This window comes from Papaver somniferum, unplaced genomic scaffold (genome assembly GCF_003573695.1).
Source record: "Papaver somniferum cultivar HN1 unplaced genomic scaffold, ASM357369v1 unplaced-scaffold_21, whole genome shotgun sequence".
In the NCBI taxonomy this organism is placed as follows: Eukaryota; Viridiplantae; Streptophyta; class Magnoliopsida; order Ranunculales; family Papaveraceae; genus Papaver; species Papaver somniferum.
In genome coordinates, this window is record NW_020631041.1 from 14165923 (window position 1) to 14170847 (window position 4925).

Here is a 4925-nt window from a genome sequence, read left to right on the forward strand (position 1 = left end):
TCCATTACTTTCTTTCCATGACTCCCTTGGGATGTACTTACAACAACATTTGTTGTCCTTGACAGTAAGCTAGCATTCCCCTCATTTCCGTTTGCTATCGCAACTGGGTAAGACTCCATTTCTCTTTGTTTTCCTTCGAGATCTATGTATTCTTCTTGAAACTCGCATAAATCCACCATAGTTATTGTATCATGAATTTAAGGACCCTCAAGCCCGTCAACGCTATTAGACCAGTCAAGAGACGACTAAGCCGTTAATGACTCGATTAATTAGAGACATGCGTTAATTAATAGAAATTAATCTAACAACGATCTAGATACGAAATTAGTATCACTAGATAGATCTCGAAAAGTTATGCGAAATAGATTACTCGAACGTGTAAATCGGATACCGAACGAAGAAGACAACATTAGAGTTGTACGAGGGGCAATATAGTCATTGTATAATTCAAACCGACCGGGGCTTCCCTTATCCTTGTGTTCCTTAGTATATCTCGTTTGCCTTATCTCCTACGCGTGTCGAAGATAAACTCATTTCTCTTTTCGTCTTTCGTCTTTCTTCTTCTTTCTTTTCCGTTCTTCTCCTCCCTGTTCTTTCTCTTTCTCTTTTTTGTCGATCTCAATTTGAATAATTGAGTTTGTTATCATTAGAGAATTCATATAAACGTGTTAGTAAGTTGAATCGAAGGAGTATGTGATTGTATTGTGGTTGATTGAGCTCTGGAAGGAGGAGTTTAAGTTGAATTAAGCTCGGGAAGGAGGAGTTTAAGCTGATGTTGCTGAATCAAATTAGGTCTTGTTCTTGTGATAAAGAAATCTATAAAGGTTGTTGAATCTCTTGAGGGTTTGGTGATTATGGTGGTGTTGATTCGAGGAATTGATTCAATCTCAGAGGAACGGTAAGTTAAATTGGGGTTTTCTGTTTAATGATTAACTCGTTTGATTTTTGATTGATAAGTCGATTATTGTGATCGGTTTGCTTTTAATTGAAGTATGATTCGTTGTACTAGGTTTAATTTAATTTTCTTTGGGAAATTAGGAATTAGGGTTCTTATCAAGTTAGGATGTTGGTAAATTGAAAATGAAGATTAGTTTATAGATGAAGAAGAATTGAGAATTGGGTTTGTTTAATTATAAAACTTAATTATGGAGCTCAAGGAATTTCAGTTCAAGGGTGGTCTGAGATGAAAAATTATGTTGTTACTGTGTTGAACTGTAGATGGTAGAATTGCATATGTGTTTGATTGAGTTGCAGAGTAGTGATAGTTATAATTGGAGATGGTGGTGCAAGTGGTGCTGCTTCAAGGAAATGGGATAGTGATGATGCTGTTGTGGTTAGGAAATGTGTTAGAGGAGAGGATGGGTGTATGAGATGATTGTTTGAGCTAAGATAATTTATAGCTGGAGATAGAATAGGTGTTGATGTTGGTTCCAGGGAGTTGTTCTGGTACTGGTACTACAGGTATTGATGAAGAAGTTTTGTTGGTGGTGGTGGCCTTAACTGAAGTTTTGGAAGTGATAAAGAACGGGATTAATTGAGTAAGGGTGGTGGTAATGCAATGAGAGTTGTAGTTGAGCTTCAGGTGTTGTTGAATGATATAGTCTGGAGGTGTGTCACAAAGGTTATGACTGAATAAGCTGTTGGTGATCAATTATAGGGTAACTAGTAGAAGTATGAATTATGGATGCTTAGATTGCAACTGAAGCTGAGACTACAGATGGAGCAAAGGCTGTGCAGGGTTCAAGTGATGTAGGTGGTATGACTGAAATGCAGCAGGGTTGCCAATGAGAATTGCAGCTGGGTTTGTGATGTTTTCGTAGTGATGCTGAATTGTTGATTACAGGATGCTGGGGTTGTGGTTTATGAAACTGGTAGTTAGTCAGAAGAGAAGGACTTGCAGGTGTTAATGGCATATGTGAAGCTGAGTTGGTGGTGAGACACAAAGGTTATAACTGAAGAGTATATTGCAGGGGTGTTTTGAATGTGGAAAAGAAGTTGATGTTAAAACTGATACTGAAGCTTAGTTGAAGGGATTATGTTAGTGTTGTAAGGAGAGTTGTAATTGTTGAATTAAATGGCGTTAGATTGATTAAGAAAGAAAACTTTGTTGTATGAAGTAGAGTTGGGTTGTTGGTTGTTCTCTTGGCAGGTTTTGTGGTGTGTTGTTGTTGCACCATGATGGTACAGCGGGGTCTTTGGCCTGAGCAATGGCCTTGGCCAGTTTCTTTCAGCCTTGGCTAGATTTTAGTCAGCTTAGCTGACTTAACCCTTTGTCTGATTCAGTCAATCTGACTGAGTGGAGTTAATCCTTTTAAACTGAGTTGAATCAGTTAACTCAGTGGACTTTGACTCGTTGACCTGACCTTGGACCAATTGACTTACTTTGACCATTTGACCTGGACGTGACCCTTTAATTGTTAGATACCGTTAGTTGACCCGAGTGGATAGGGCCTTGTAAATTGGGCCAGGTTTAGTGGACTTGGGCTTAGTGCCATGTATTCTTAGTTTGATGTTTTGGACCTCTTATGGTATGAATTAGTTTTTGGTTCCTTTTACAAAGTTGTAGATATTCGTAAGACACATCTAATGGTCTTAAAACCATAGATAGTTCACTTAGCCTATAACTAGAGAATTGTATGAGATTATGTTATAAGCCTTGTATGAGCCTTTTGGCTAATCTTTAGAGTGCTTGTGTGATTAACAGTTAGTCTTTATTAACAACGATTGAATCAAAGGATGAACTAGTGGATTGAGGATCTCGAGGTAGGCGTGGCTTGTCATCAAATCAGGTGGGAGCTCTTGTAACCTTCTTGTAATCATTAAGTTTCTTTTCAACAGCGAGCATGATGTGCCTTTACTTCTTGTGAGCATATTTATGTGTCATTGAACGGGTATGAGTCGCGATATGCGTCACCTAGTATCCACGCAGGGAGTGTCTATGGTTTCCCCATGCCTCTTTGCTAAGTCTTATAGCCCAAATGAGGCAGAACATAGCACGGGAAGTGCATATAATACCTATATAGCGCAAATGACGTAACGATATTACTTTTTATTTTATATGGTAAATTTATGTTTTATTCAGCACGGGAAGTGTAAATAGTACTACGAGGTATTTGGGAAAACAGTTGTTCGCATATCATACTGGTCTGATCACATAATCTGTATTTCTTTTCTTAAAATCCATAATTCGATGTTGTGTTCGGTGTTTGGTGTAAAAGGTGTTAATTGCTTTCTTATATTGTTGTTCTTAAATTGGTTATCTTTTAGTAGCATGTTAGTGATTACTTGAAGGTTATTTGTTTCCATTGGGAACCCCTTTGGGATGATGTGCTCACTCGTTCCTACTTCAGTTTCAGTTACACGAAGAAATGGTGAACATGAAGATATCTGTGTTTGTAGCTTAAATTTTTAGCGAACTGAAGATGTTTGTCTATCTTTATGTAGGTATTCTTTATTTCTTTGTAAAACAACACATTATTATATTCTTAACACTCGAGAGATTTATCATTTCTATAATATCAGAGAGTTTGGGTTTTGTTATTAACACTTTATGTAACTATGATTCTTAAAATCGGTAATCTAGATTTGATGCTTTGATTAGGATGTAATCATTTTAGCTAAGCAGGTGATTAGGTTGGGGCGTCACAGGTTGGTGTCAGAGCTCACTATTAGATCTTACATGGGCAACAATAGATAATAGATAATACCTGTTAGTGAACTAGATTAGTTTAGAATTCGGATGGGTTGCGAGATAAATCATAATCACTAAAAGCTATCAATAACTAAAAGATTTATTTGGTTGATTGGTTTGTTTGTTTAGTTGCGTGTACTTTTTATGAAGTAAAAATTGTAGGATAAATCAATTACGTACATTATAGGTTAGAAGCTGATAGAGATTAGAGAGTAATTAGCGTAGAATTATGAACACATAGTCAATCCAATAATGAAGAGTTCGAGAGATTAGTATACTTGATAAATTCTGAAATTTATATAGAAAACTTATTGAGTACCTTGACTTATTCGTAGGGCTATCGATTTATTTAGATGGAAAATTAATGGGAAGAATATAGCTTTAATTATTTGTTAGTTCTTAAATTAGTATAGCTTAGGTCGAAAATTTTGTTTATAGATCACAGATTTATATAAGAGACTTTATTATATAGTATCATCTAATGTGCTTAAATAACAATAATCTATTGAAACATATATTAGTCTACTGAACCTAAAGCCATAAACTAAAGATTCTAGTTGTAGAAATGCCATATAGGTTTATGTTTCATTTCTTGTTGCCATGAACTCATTTGGAATGAGTTAGTTTTCGCGCGTTTGTAAGTATGAGCAATGCTTGCATGTAGTCGATAGTTAGTAATTCTTTATAAGGTGGGGAATTTTGAAGATTATGGTGGGTCGATTTTCGAGGACGAAAATGTATAAGGTGGGGAGAATGTAAGGACCCTCAAGCTCGTCAACGCTATTAGACCAGTCAAGAGACGACTAAGCCGCTAATGACTCAATTAATTAGAGACAGACGTTAATTAATAGAAATTAATCTAACAATGATCTAGATACGAAATTAGTATCACTGCATAGATCTCGAAAAGTTATGCGAAATAGATTACTAGAACGTGTCAATCGGATACCGAACGAAGAAGATAACATTAGAGTTGTACGAGGGGCAACATATTCATTGTATATCTAAACCGACTAGGGATTCCCTTATCTGTTTGTCTTGTGTTCCTTAGTATATCTCGTTTTCCTTATCTCCTACGCCTGTCGAAGAGAAACTCATTTCTCTTTTCGTCTTTCTCTTTCTTCTTCTTTCTTTTCCGTTTTTTTTCTCCCTGTTTTTGCTCTTTCTCTTCTCTGTCGATCTCAATTCGAAGAATTGAGTTTGTTATCATTAGAGAATTCATAGAAACGTGTTA

At 36.2% G+C, this 4925-nt stretch overlaps 1 long non-coding RNA gene across 1 annotated transcript; it reads left to right on the forward strand.

Annotated features, from left to right (window-relative positions):
• Nucleotides 1-535: 535 nt before the first annotated feature.
• Nucleotides 536-4499, forward strand: LOC113340255. The gene is made up of 3 exons (XR_003355416.1): nucleotides 536-898; nucleotides 2705-2789; nucleotides 3351-4499. It is a non-coding gene; the product is annotated as an uncharacterized LOC113340255 (long non-coding RNA).
• The last annotated feature ends 426 nt before the right edge of the window (nucleotides 4500-4925 follow it).